The sequence below is a fragment of the Bremia lactucae genome (assembly GCF_004359215.1).
Source record: "Bremia lactucae strain SF5 chromosome Unknown BlacSF5_NotPlaced_4_SHOA01000001.1_737238bp, whole genome shotgun sequence".
In the NCBI taxonomy this organism is placed as follows: domain Eukaryota; phylum Oomycota; class Peronosporomycetes; order Peronosporales; family Peronosporaceae; genus Bremia; species Bremia lactucae.
In genome coordinates, this window is record NW_027152016.1 from 149,304 (window position 1) to 161,685 (window position 12,382).

Genomic DNA, 12,382 nt, shown 5'->3' on the forward strand with positions numbered 1-12,382 from the left:
TAGAAGTCTAGTAACTTCTACCATTTGAGGGGATTTCTCCTCAAATACGTGGGGACCTCTTCCCTCAACGTCTTCCGAGTGTGATTGCGCTATCACAGTCGGGTCCACTACGGTCGACTCTCTACTCGACCTTGGATCATCGTGTTGTCCTTTCTGGGCAACCGGTATACTCCTTGAATGTCGCCCACTAAGCGTACATTCATGTCTCAATCCACTCGACCTTTTCGAGTGGTGGACCTTCGGCGCTGCCTGTGCATTAACACAGCCGCCGGCAGCTGACTCCACATTGTGATTGGTAATCACACTGTGATCTTGTGCAGAAGTACTAACGACCGTACCACAAGTGAGGCCATCGCACTCACTCGTAGTACATCCACACGTTTTTGGACACTCCAAGACGTTCATCAGATGGCCATCTGATGAACAAGTGGCAGACATCTTTACGGATCGACGCTGCCAGCTGATCCTTGGCTTGTATTTTCTGAGCCAAGGTAAACCAAGGATGACATCAAATTTGTCATCCAAATCCATTACGATGAAACCATCATCCTACTGTGAATCTTTTAACGTGTAGTGATATTTCACTAGGCGTTTCGTTACTGTTATCGATGCGCCTGTCGCTAGACGCACCGTCATCTTCGTTGGAGGGATGTCGCGCTCAACATATTGAGCCTACGACCTTCTAGTGACTGGCGACGAATAAAGTTATTCGACGCTCCGCAGTCCACTAGGGCTCTGAGTGACAAATCATTTGTCACTTTCAACTTCAAGGTGATGAGGGATACCCCATCACCAGGTGCAGAGACACATAATGATTGTGTGTCTGGAATAACTTAAGAGATTTGCAAATTCTCTTGAGGTTGCTGGATCAGTAGGGCGTTGCGCCCCTACTGACCCCGACCGTTTTTTCGGCGGTCTGCCTCGCTGTTGCAATTTCGCAACAACGTCGGACCGCGACCGTTGCCCTTTTTGGCATTCGGTCCATTATTACGTTCAGTGCCTCTTAATACTGTGCGTGGAAACTACACTCATTAGCGTAGTGTGCTAACTTTTGACAGTGATTGCATTTCTAAAATCGCTTGTTGTTCGAAAAGCAAGTTTTCTCGCTTTCGACATAAGAGAGCTCCATAGGTTCTGGACATCGTAACTCGTGTCGTCTTGGTGGACGATATGATGACGAACTAGCTTGAGCCTCTCTCAAGCTAAAGTCTTCCTGTTCCGCAACGGACATTGCTTCTTCAAGCGTATCCAGTTCCAAGCGGAACAGGTGGGTGTTTACGAGACGATCCGAACGACCTTGCATGAACACCGTAATCAACGTGTGTTCATGAACTGGGTTATTAGTTGTACAACTCGCTAAGAGTCGTATGTGGTGGGCATATGCATGAACATCACGCTTGCCTTACTTGAGTTTCAGAAGGTCTGAACGAGCTCTGATCTCAGGCCTTGGTGGTTCAAACGTCTGTTTGAGCCGGGCTTTACAAGCCTCTAGCGACTCAAAGACGTATGGGTTGCGCAACTTAAGGCCCAATGCCCAAGTTTTGACACGACCTGCCAAATTTGATTAAGCGAATGCGAATGCATTTGCTCGTCGACGATGTGACGTGCCCTTATGGTTTCGTCCAACTCGACAAAGCAACTCAAGAGGGAGTCTTCTTCAACTCCCTTGTTACTTAGACATGTCAATCTTTAATGTTTCGGGACGACGCGTTTGCGACATCCCAGGTACAGAAGTCTGTTCCTCCTGTAACTTCAACAGTACTGCCTGCTGAGAGCCTTGCTGATTAAGCAAGGCTACCTTCTTCTTCGCCCCGTCTAGTTCATGTTGTATGAACTTGGCGATGGCTGAATGGGTCTCACCCAGAACGGTCGGATGCTTGTACCTTGATAATTTGACTTAATATGAAGAAACACACCCGCTTTAAATTTTCTCATAAAATTGCTGTACTAGTGAACCACACTCTTTGTATTGTTATTCCAGTCTCGTGCTTACCACGAGAGAATTCGTCAATGACGTCACATTGTTCCTTTAGTAAAGCCCACTGTCGTGTGACACAGTATTTGGTTCCAGGAACTAAGTCAATTTCATGACGGACACCTCTATCCGGGCGTAAGACATATGGTGGATTAATCAAGGAATAAAATGGATCCGTAGAATCTTTAAAGAACAATGACCCACTCCGTGCACCAAGTGCAGCTTTTGTGTCATCCAGGACAGCTTCATCCAGAAGTGACGATGAGGTTTACTCAATCGGTGGTCGAATGACCACCATCTCAGATAAGTCGCCAGGCTTTGAGGCTCGACCGCACTCATTTATAGACATTTCGTCTATCTCTAAAAGAGCATATAACGAAGGGATTGCCGCAAGGCTAATTTCTCTGTCGATGTTACCGGTTACACCATTTACAAGCGTAAAAAGCTGCTCGCTCGTATCACTTTGTGAGGGCATAGAGCATCGTGTCTTTCCTGCCTTGAAGTAGAGAGAATACGCCTCGTAGAGGCCGGGACATTCACGTCCCCATTTTTTCAGCTTGTATTGGATCTATACCAGTGCTGGTGTCAAGTTCGACATCCGACAAGAAGTTAGGTAACTCAACTTCCTTGTTCAGCGACCGTTTACGTGTCAGTTCACGTGCATTAGAAGGGGTTGACCCGAGACCCCTGGCGAACCGCCAATTGTGTCACTACTGACACTCAGTATGATGCCGCCTCGGCCGACCACACTCGGTGGACTTAGACGTGCTCCTCCACGTATCTAAGGGATATTACACCCTTGATGAGTAGGCCTTAGGCCAACAATGCTTTTAGCATTCAGTGAATCGTTATTACAACGAGTGTCACTCGACGAAGTACGTGCCACCCCCTTTTTCTGAGTCGGGCTCAAAACTAATGCTTACAACATTGGCGTTTATTAATCAGGCATTTCAATGTCTAATACACGGACAGATTCAGTCAGTGATTCGCGCCAATAGCGCTTTTGTTGCCTAGAAAAAGTGAATTATGAATTTCCAAAACTATGCTAGGAACATTGCGGGTAGCGCCTAAGGTCCTAGGCATCCAATCGATCCATGGCTCATGGCGTTCAAGCCAGGCCATGCCAAGGATGAGATCATATCTCGAATCCAAATCAAGAGCGAGACAGCGTCCCAGACTATCAAAGTTCAAAAACTTTATGCCTAAGTTTAACGGAACTTTAGGAAAAGTTACACGAAACCTAGTTGCTAAGCGAACAGTGATTGTATCACTTTGAGGCGCTTTAAGCGCCTCAACGTATTGATAATTTTCCACAACGGAAACACGTGTCGAGTATAATTGCAAGACGCTCCTGAGTCAATTATATGAGCATGGCTTACCAACGCTTCTCACAGTCGCTTAAGCGAGTAGAAAGCCAGGCTTGTACTCACGCCCCGTGCCATTACGCACGGAGCTAATTAAGGCTAGATCATGTATACTCTCAACTCCTAGAGGTTCAACAGAGCCTAGGTTATTCCCAGTAGGGTGCCCCGCACCTACTGGGTATCGACGTTTTCCCGCACCTTACCAAATTTCTGTTCTTTCGAGCTTTACTTGAATGTCGTAAAGGACGCGCCGGACGTCAATGTTTCATGCTTCCGCACATATAACATCTACGGATGTTCTTATGCTGTCCCACAGCGTGAAGTGCCTCTTCTCCTTCCTCAACGAGGCGTAGATCCATGGGTTCCGGGCTATTAAACGTAATCCATGTGCTAGAAAAAGCTCGTTCGGTAAACAGGCGTGCTAACACGAGCAGACTTAAAGTCGAACTCAGCACGTAGCGCAACAGCAAGTGCCTCTTCGAAAGCAGCAGGATGAAATCGGAGTATTTTCGTCCGGGCAACGCTCGCGTTGAGATCCCCAAAAAAGATTGTTACGATAATTGCTTCTTGCACCGGGTCTTAATGCATAGATGCAATGAGAGATCTCAACTCTTGGACATAGTTCCCTAGGATTCGTTTACCCTGTTGAGTCGCTATGAGCCGTGCTCGCATGTTGTCTTTTAGACGGTACTAATCTGCCTGAACAGCTTGTTTGGTAAACAGGCGTGCTAACACGAGCAGACTTAAAGTCGAACTCAGCACGTAGCGCAACAGCAAGTGCCTCTTCGAAAGCAGCAGGATGAGATCGGAATAATTACGTCCGAGGAACGCTCTCATTGAGACCCCCCATAAATATTGTTACGACAATTGCTTCTTGCACCGGGTCTTAATGTATAGATGCAATGAGAGTTCTCAACTCTTGGACATAGTCCCTAGGATTCGTTTACCCTGTCGAGTCGCTATGAGCCGTGCTCGCATGTGAAAAGCCTGATTAGGCGGTGCAAACATGCTAGTCATTTGCTGTTTCAACGAATCTCATGAGGGAAAGCGTCATTTATGGACGTAGTGCACGAAAGTGCCCACTCGATTACTCTACCTCTGAGTTTGGAATTGGCCACAGCCACCTATTGCCATTCTGTTAAGCACAAGGCGGAGATATGGAACATCTCCATCTGGTTGATCCAAAAAGGGAAGATTCTCCCGCTTGTTCCTCAAATGTCTTTACATTGACAGCTAGAAGTCGAGCGTTAGGGTCTGAATTAGGTACAGAGATGTACCGAATTGGTGCAAGGTGATCCTCAACCTGACCGATTAGGGAATATTCATATCACACCATGACTTTAAGCTTTGCATGCAGGACCTCAGGTCCCTGGGATATAATGAACTCTACAGGTTCAAGCCAAAAAAAGTGTTGAGCTTGTCATACGCTGTGCGTTGCGCCTCTAAAAGTTCTGAAACTCTTCCATTTCAGTAAAGGCTTAGTCTTATAAAACTTAGGCGTAGATTAAGCAACAAGTGCTACCAGGTATAGCGGAGCTACGTCGCTCCTAAAGTCAGAGGAAGATTTTTGGACTCGAGGGTCTCTTAGTTCTATAGAACTAGTAGAATTAACAACTAAGGAGTCGTACAAGCTATTAAAGCTTAATAAATTCTAGTTCAAGGGATTCAGGGGTTTTTAGATCAGGTGACAACTAGTGCCCGTGAGTATGTACCTTATAGAGACTTGTATACCTCACAGATCAATGCGCAAACCTCAGGAAGGCACTAGACGCTTTAAGATCAAAAGGAGAGCTGCACCATTATGATTTATTCAAATTGAAAACCTTTCCCTATATAATTTAAATATAGATTTTGGGCGCCAGATTTATATCTGGCGGCGACCGCATTTTTTACCCAAAATAAATGACGTTTTAGTATTTAACTATTTGAAAAAAGAATAAAAGGGTATTTTCCCGATTAAGTAAATATACCACAACAACGTTTCTGCAAATAATGTGTGCCTTATAACTCAATTTCTATAAAACTAAGAGACCCTCTGAGTCTAAAAATCTTCCTCTGACTTTAGGAGCGACGTAGCTCCGCTATACCTGGTAGCACTTGTTGCTCAATCTACGCCTAAGTTTCATAAGACCAAGCCTTTACTGAAATGGAAGAGTTTCAGAACTTTTAGAGGCGCAACGCACAGCGTATGACAAGCTCAACACTTTTTTTGGCTTGAACCTGTAGAGTTCATTATATCCCAGGGACCTGAGGTCCTGCATGCAAAGCTTAAAGTTTTCATGCAACATGAATCTTCTTTGATTTTGACAGACCTTGCGGCTTCTATGCCAACTCGGTACATCTCTGTACCTGATTCAAAGCCTAAGGCTTGCTTTTTAGTTGTCAATGTGAAGCCATTTGAGGAAAAGTGGGAGAAAATCTACCTTTTTGGATCAAGCAGATGCAAATGTCCATTTACTCTGCCTTTTCTTAACAGAACTACTATAGGTGGCTATGGCTAATTTTAAGCTCGGAGGTAGAGCGATGGAGTGGGCACTCCCGTGCAGCACGTCCACAAACGACGCTTTTTTTCCTCATGGCATTCACTGAAGTAGCAAATCACCGGCATGTTTGCACCGCCTGATCTGGTTTTTCGCATGCATCACGGCTCATAGCGACTCGATAGGGTAAACGAGCCCTAGGGGGATATGTCCTGGAGTTGAGAACTCTCATTGCATCTATGCATCAAGACCCGGTACAAGAAGCAATTGCCGAAACAATCTTTGTGGGGGGTCTCACTGAGGAAGTTGCTCAGACGAAATTATTCCAATCCCACCCTGCTACTTTGAAAAATGCAGTTACCATAGCGCTACGCGCTGAATTAGACTTTAAGTCTGCTCGTGCTAGCGCGCCTGGTTACCGTACAAGCTCTTCGACACATAAGTACCGTCTAATAGGCCGTAACCCATTGATCTAAGCCTTGTAAGAAAGGAGAAGAAGCACTTCAAGCTGTGGAACAGCATAAGAACATCCATAGATGTTATATGTGCAAAAGCACGAAACATTTACGCTGTAAATTAAGGGTCTCGATCTGAGACCAGCTCACGGGGTACCCATGAAGTCGAACTATCGTGTCAGCAAAGACACGAGCACAGCCTTTGTCTGTGATCGACTCCGGGACGGCACAAAAATATACCATCTTGCTAAAACGATCAACGAAAACGAGAATATAATAATTCTTTTGGTTGTCTTCGGGGAATCCGAAGACATCACCCATAGATACGGATTTTGCCAACACTCTGCCATAACAAGCAGAGGTTTTAATGGAGCACGGGACGAGGTACTGGGCTTTACCCGTTGACAAAATTTGCAAGCACGTACGTACCTGCGGACGAACTCACACTGGCGTGGCCAGTAAAAGGCGCGACTTATCATGAGATAAGTCTCCTCATGTACACGATGACCACTTTTTGGTGCATCGAGGGACTCATACATAATGCGTAATCGCAAATTTTTTGGGGTAGGGATGACGACACGAGGTGTGTCGCCAGCAATGGCTGTTTAATAAAACAAACCATTGCGTGTTCTATATAGATCTGTTGAGGATCGATACAATGTCAAAAATCTTTCTAGGATTATTGGAATGGATCTGTAAGGTAATCCATCAACCCTTTAAGAGCCTTATCTTCTTGATAAGCTTATCTAACGTCGTCAAGTAATGTTAACGACGGTACACTTATTGAGAAAACAGTGGTCTTATGCTCACTGTTGATTTGCGTAGCCTGTTCAAAATTGGGCCGGCGCGAAAAGGCATCAGCGACGACGTTAAGTCGTCTTGGTTTATACTTCACTCTCGCCATCCTTTGCGAGAGGTGCGAACTGTTTACAGCCGTGCGTAAAGACGCATGGTCCGTATTTACGATGAACGGTTTATCTCCCAAGAGATAGACCCTAAAATTAGCTACTTCATATTTCATGGTGAGGACAATGCGCTCTGCGCCGTCTATATCATATTGCATTTACGCACAACCGATTGCAAAATCGCTGGCGTCATAGACCACTAGCAATCGCCAGGATTGGGAATTCCAAACAAGCTTTGCTTAATGCCCTCAAAGGAACGCTGACAATCAGCGTTTCATGAACTTTTTACATTTTCTTGAATGTAGAAGAATTATGTATTGTCTTTTCGGCATGATAGCGGATGTACTTATGTAAGTACGCCGCTAAGCCGAGGAACTTTCGAAGTCCCTTTGAATCGGCTGGCACAGGCCATTCGGTGATTGCCTTCATATTTCGGATCAGGGCGCACACCTTCTTTACCCAAGATGCACCCAAGAAGTAGTATTTTGCTTGCAGCGAATATCCACTTCTTGTGATTTGCATAACTTTGTGCTTACGCATAAGTGTGAGATCTTTCGGACGTGAGTACGGCGTACTACAACGTCCGACTTTCTTTTATGGCTCTGCTACGAACGAAGACGTCATCAAAATAACTCGGTGCAAAATTCTGCACCGATCTCAACAGATTGATTACAGATCTTTGTTATCTCGCAGGGACATTACTTAGCCCCTGTGGGATAATCAGCCACTCTCGTAGCATTCCGCTTGGGGTGCTTACTTCTGTGAACGGGAGATCCTGTTTACGCATTGGGATCTGATAGAATCTATCCATCAGATCCATTGACGAAAAGATCGTACTTTTTGACATACCATCAATGATTATGTTTTTTCGTGGTATCGGTATTTGAGCCCGACCCGTTGCAGAGATCAAGTTATTGAACTCATGCACAATCCGCCACCCTCCTGTTGCTTTACGCACGCAGAAGGTCAGAGAGCTATGTGAGTGGGTTGACTTCCATAAATGGCCCGCTGCTAAGCAATCGGCAAAGAATTTGTCGATCGCTAATACTTGCTCATGAGGCAATGCCAACTGCTTCATGACACAGTATTTCGAACCGGGTATCAGGTCGATTTGTGTCTAGTAACCTTAATTCTCAGGCAACTCGCACTATTCTGATTCAGGGAAGACATCTTGTATAAAAGGTTTGTCTTCAAAGACTCCCAGGATTGGGATCTAAGACGTTCCATCCAAATCTTCTCATCGAGGACACTTTCGTTCATCGATGAGCTGCTGAGAATCCGTTCGTTCGCAGGAAATACTATTTGTAGCGGAGCTACGTCGCTCCTAAAGTCAGAGGAAGATTTTTGGACTCGAGGGTCTCTTAGTTCTATAGAACTAGTAGAATTAACAACTAAGGAGTCGTACAAGCTATTAAAGCTTAATAAATTCTAGTTCAAGGGATTCAGGGGTTTTTAGATCAGGTGACAACTAGTGCCCGTGAGTATGTACCTTATAGAGACTTGTATACCTCACAGATCAATGCGCAAACCTCAGGAAGGCACTAGACGCTTTAAGATCAAAAGGAGAGCTGCACCATTATGATTTATTCAAATTGAAAACCTTTCCCTATATAATTTAAATATAGATTTTGGGCGCCAGATTTATATCTGGCGGCGACCGCATTTTTTACCCAAAATAAATGACGTTTTAGTATTTAACTATTTGAAAAAAGAATAAAAGGGTATTTTCCCGATTAAGTAAATATACCACAACAACGTTTCTGCAAATAATGTGTGCCTTATAACTCAATTTCTATAAAACTAAGAGACCCTCTGAGTCTAAAAATCTTCCTCTGACTTTAGGAGCGACGTAGCTCCGCTATACCTGGTAGCACTTGTTGCTCAATCTACGCCTAAGTTTCATAAGACCAAGCCTTTACTGAAATGGAAGAGTTTCAGAACTTTTAGAGGCGCAACGCACAGCGTATGACAAGCTCAACACTTTTTTTGGCTTGAACCTGTAGAGTTCATTATATCCCAGGGACCTGAGGTCCTGCATGCAAAGCTTAAAGTCATGGTGTGATATGAATATTCCCTAATCGGTCAGGTTGAGGATCACCTTGCGCCAATTCGGTACATCTCTGTACCTAATTCAGACCCTAACGCTCGACTTCTAGCTGTCAATGTAAAGACATTTGAGGAACAAGCGGGAGAATCTTCCCTTTTTGGATCAACCAGATGGAGATGTTCCATATCTCCGCCTTGTGCTTAACAGAATGGCAATAGGTGGCTGTGGCCAATTCCAAACTCAGAGGTAGAGTAATCGAGTGGGCACTTTCGTGCACTACGTCCATAAATGACGCTTTCCCTCATGAGATTCGTTGAAACAGCAAATGACTAGCATGTTTGCACCGCCTAATCAGGCTTTTCACATGCGAGCACGGCTCATAGCGACTCGACAGGGTAAACGAATCCTAGGGACTATGTCCAAGAGTTGAGAACTCTCATTGCATCTATACATTAAGACCCGGTGCAAGAAGCAATTGTCGTAACAATATTTATGGGGGGTCTCAATGAGAGCGTTCCTCGGACGTAATTATTCCGATCTCATCCTGCTGCTTTCGAAGAGGCACTTGCTGTTGCGCTACGTGCTGAGTTCGACTTTAAGTCTGCTCGTGTTAGCACGCCTGTTTACCAAACAAGCTGTTCAGGCAGATTAGTACCGTCTAAAAGACAACATGCGAGCACGGCTCATAGCGACTCAACAGGGTAAACGAATCCTAGGGAACTATGTCCAAGAGTTGAGATCTCTCATTGCATCTATGCATTAAGACCCGGTGCAAGAAGCAATTATCGTAACAATCTTTTTTGGGGATCTCAACGCGAGCGTTGCCCGGACGAAAATACTCCGATTTCATCCTGCTGCTTTCGAAGAGGCACTTGCTGTTGCGCTACGTGCTGAGTTCGACTTTAAGTCTGCTCGTGTTAGCACGCCTGTTTACCGAACGAGCTTTTTCTAGCACATGGATTACGTTTAATAGCCCGGAACCCATGGATCTACGCCTTGTTGAGGAAGGAGAAGAGGCACTTCACGCTGTGGGACAGCATAAGAACATCCGTAGATGTTATATGTGCGGAAGCATGAAACATTGACGTCCGGCGCGTCCTTTACGACATTCAAGTAAAGCTCGAAAGAACACCAATTCCGACCTATACCAGAAATTTGGTAAGGTGAGGGAAAACGTCGATACCCAGTAGGTGCGGGGCACCCTACTGGGAATAACCTAGGCTCTGTTGAACCTCTAGGAGTTGAGAGTATACATGATCTAGCCTTAATTAGCTCCGTGCGTAATGGCACGGGGCGTGAGTACAAGCCTGGCTTTCTACTCGCTTAAGCGACTGTGAGAAGCGTTGGTAAGCCATGCTCATATAATTGACTCAGGAGCGTCTTGCAATTATACTCGACACGTGTTTCCGTTGTGGAAAATTATCAATACGTTGAGGCGCTTAAAGCGCCTCAAAGTGATACAATCACTGTTCGCTTAGCAACTAGGTTTCGTGTAACTTTTCCTAAAGTTCCGTTGAACTTAGGCATAAAGTTTTTGAACTTTGATAGTCTGGGACGCTGTCTCGCTCTTGATTTGGATTCGAGATATGATCTCATCCTTGGCATGGCCTGGCTTGAACGCCATGAGCCATGGATCGATTGGATGCCTAGGACCTTAGGCGCTACCCGCAATGTTCCTAGCATAGTTTTGGAAATTCATAATTCACTTTTTCTAGGCAACAAAAGCGCTATTGGCGCGAATCACTGACTGAATCTGTCCGTGTATTAGACATTGAAATGCCTGATTAATAAACGCCAATGTTGTAAGCATTAGTTTTGAGCCCGACTCAGAAAAAGGGGGTGGCACGTACTTCGTCGAGTGACACTCGTTGTAATAACGATTCACTGAATGCTAAAAGCATTGTTGGCCTAAGGCCTACTCATCAAGGGTGTAATATCCCTTAGATACGTGGAGTAGCACGTCTAAGTCCACCGAGTGTGGTCGGCCGAGGCGGCATCATACTGAGTGTCAGTAGTGACACAATTGGCGGTTCGCCAGGGGTCTCGGGTCAACCCCTTCTAATGCACATGAACTGACACGTAAACGGTCGCTGAACAAGGAAGTTGAGTTACCTAACTTCTTGTCGGATGTCGAACTTGACACCAGCACTGGTATAGATCCAATACAAGCTGAATAAATGGGGACGTGAATGTCCCGGCCTCTACGAGGCGTATTCTCTCTACTTCAAGGCAGGAAAGACACGATGCTCTATGCCCTCACAAAGTGATACGAGCGAGCAGCTTTTTACGCTTGTAAATGGTGTAACCGGTAACATCGACAGAGAAATTAGCCTTGCGGCAATCCCTTCGTTATATGCTCTTTTAGAGATAGACGAAATGTCTATAGATGAGTGCGGTCGAGCCTCAAAGCCTGGCGACTTATCTGAGATGGTGGTCATTCGACCACCGATTGAGTAAACCTCATCGTCACTTCTGGACGAAGCTGTCCTGGATGACACAAAAGCTGCACTTGGTGCACGGAGTGGGTCATCGTTCTTTAAAGCTTCTACGGATCCAAAGCGATTCAAGAAAGGCTGCCCTGATTAATCCACCATATGTCTCACGCCCGGATAGAGGTGTCCGTCATGAAATTGACTTGGTTCCTGGAACCAAATACTGTGTCACACGACAGTGTCCTTTACCAAAGGAACAATGTGACGTCATTGACGAATTTTCTCGTGGTAAGCACGAGGCTGGAATGGTACGAGAAACAAATCTCCCCATCTTCGACACCGACATTTTGTGTCAAAAAGCGAAATGGCAAATGGCGCATTGTACAAGCTTATAATAAGCTTAATGCTGCCACTATACCAGCACAAACCCTCATTCCTAGATAGGATGTTCTTTTGCACAATATGGTGGGATGTACAATGTACAGTGAATTGGACTTAGTCGATGTTTACTAACAACTCCTCATGCGAGCTAGCAATATCCTGCTTACAGCGGTTAGCACCCCAAGCAGTATGCTATAGAAGTGGTTGGTTTAGTCACAAGAGCTTTCCAACGCCCCGGCAACATTTAATCGTCTAGTGACGCAACTGTTCCGCCCTCGTCGAGGTTATGCACAGACTTATATTGATGACAATTTTATCCATAGTCGTGCGGAGCAGGGTCGGT